The sequence below is a fragment of the Athene cunicularia genome, unplaced genomic scaffold, assembly GCF_003259725.1.
Source record: "Athene cunicularia isolate RWA unplaced genomic scaffold, athCun1 SCF_84, whole genome shotgun sequence".
Lineage (NCBI taxonomy): Eukaryota > Metazoa > Chordata > Aves > Strigiformes > Strigidae > Athene > Athene cunicularia.
The window spans coordinates 17,922-20,411 of NW_020799517.1; positions in this window are offsets into that span (position 1 = coordinate 17,922).

Below are 2,490 nucleotides of genomic sequence, written 5' to 3' on the forward strand. Positions count from 1 at the left end.
CCCCCCCCCACTGCTGCGCGGGGCGGGGGGGGTGTTTCTCTTTGCAGTGGAAGATCTGGAGCGCAACGACGGTTCGGCCGAAAAGCCTTATTTTATGTCGCCCGACCTGAAAAAGCTCCTGAAGAAGACGAACAAAGGTCAGCCAGACGCCTAGAACCTGCCCTCGTCCTTCCCGCGCCGCCTCTTCCCGGTCCCGCTCCCGCGGTAACGTCGCAGCGAGACAATCTCAAAGATGAAATTTGCTTTTGTCGAACTTGAACTTAAATAAGTGTCCAAACGGACCTTCACTCCTTAAAAAAAAATAAATAAAAAGCTCTGACAGCTCTGCTGGGGCTCGCTGCGTTCTGTGGGTTAAGGAAGGTTTGAGAAAACCTTGTGTTTAGTTTAAAAAAAAAAACAAACAAATCAGCCAAGTTCTGAAAATGGGAAGCGGAGCGTTAAGCTGTCAGGGCCCGTTTTTGGGGTGAAACCCAGCGGTATCGGTCACACGTGTCGCCACGCTCTGCTCATTCCTCGCCCGGCAGAAAAACACCGCGGAGCCGAGCAGAAACCACGACGAAGAGGAAGGAACGAGCGCGGGCGCAGCGGCAGCTCCCGGTCGTCCCCTCCGCCCCCAAACCCTCCCCGAGGGGCCGCCGGGAATTCGGTGGAGGCTTTGCCGTGACCTTACGGGAGCGCCGGGGGGTCAGAAGGAAGCGGGCGGCAGAAGCGAGCTCCAAACAGGCACTTTTATTTGTGGCTGCGACGCCGACATCGACGGGACCATCGTCACACACGAGGTGGGGATCGCGCATCCTCGCGAGGAGCCCCGGTGCATAAGAGGAGTCGTTAATGCCGCAAAAATACAGTAAAAAAGGACATTTTTTTTTATATATAGAACATCAGCCCTGCAGTTTTCAGCTTTTTTTTTTTTTTTTAGGTTTTTTTTTTCCTTGCCTAAAAGAGTAAACCATGAACACCTTTAGCGATACCTATGAGAAAAAGCAGGTTCCCATCTTTTCAATTTTCCTGATTGGGGGAACAATTTGGAGCATGCGTGGGTTTATAGGGACAAAAGTTGCATCTCAACACAGAAAAGTGCAGTTATTCCCGAAGACGGACAAATTGATGCCTCCAGAGACCCAGCTTTACACAGGAGACGTGCTCCGAGCGCGTGGATCGCTCCACGCTCACAGAAAGAAACAACCCAAGTCAGAGAGCGAAGCCTTCCCGGATGCTAAAATCCTGCCAGACAGCTCTAATTTTTTTCCCCAACCCCCTGAATTTACTGAAAGATTTGCCTCTCTGCTTTCCGCCGCATTCAGGTGGTTTTCAGCTCTGAAAAACCAGCTGCTGCTTCGACTTATTGGAAATGGGAATCCCTAATTCTGCTGCTCAAACACCGCGTCTGCAGAAGGCGGCAGAGCCATCCCCGTGGCCCCGAGAACGCGTTTTGCTAAATTTATCCTCTGTTTCAACATTTGCACCGTCCAGACCCACAAATCTCCACTGTACATCAGCTCTTTATGCAAATAAATGGAGCTACTGCTGGTCCTCCGCTCTTTCAGGCAGCGTTTCCACAACCCAAGTGTCGTGACGTGAAAAGAGAACAGCTGAAGTCGAGGAGCGCGAGTAAACTTACCCTCCGCACAAAAATTTCAAACGGGGAATAAAACACCTCAAAACCTACACAAGGATGGGAGAGGAAAATACAAAAATCGTTCAGGACCAGCACCTACAAGAAAATATTTTTTCTGCAGCCTGATGCTTACCCGCCATCCCAAACCGGGAGGATTCTCTTCCTTTTTACCTTCATTTTTAAGCTTTAGCTTTTCATTTTACCTCTGCCCCCACCCCGCCGAGCGCTGGATCGGCTCCATCGAGTCGCGAGGAAAAAAAGTGCTTTTGGGAAACGATGGTGTTTGATTCCAGCACGTGGAGATCTGCACCCGCTGGCGGCTCAGGGAGGGGGCGGTTACATCGTTAAGCACACTGCCAGGTAGATATTTCAAAATCTGTCATAAAAATAGTGCTGGGAGAGATCGAAATAACGGCTACAGAACTGAAAGAGCCGGTAAAAGCGAAATATACAACCCACACATTCCCCCCCCCCAAACCATTTAATAACTCAGATAGAAAACGTTCCTCATATCTTACAAAAATACTACTGGGATCTAAAGATTATTAAGAAATATGTAGAAGATGACTAAGAAATACGTATAAAAGAAGCAAAATAGATCCTTCAGCACAAATTAAACGAGGGTAAGCAAACACCTGCGATAAAAGAGGGTTTGTGCGTCGAAGGCCAGGAGGTGCGTGGGACCCCAGATTAATTCTAGGTGACACGCTGGGTTCTTTCTCTTGATACAAGGATATTCATTATTGGGCGGGAAGGTAGATTGGATACAGTGTCGGGCACTGAGGAACAGGCACCCCCTCTACCCCTGAGGCTTTGGAGGACCATCCAAGGGGAAGATTTGGCTGCCAGCCGTGGGCTTAGGAGAACGCTGC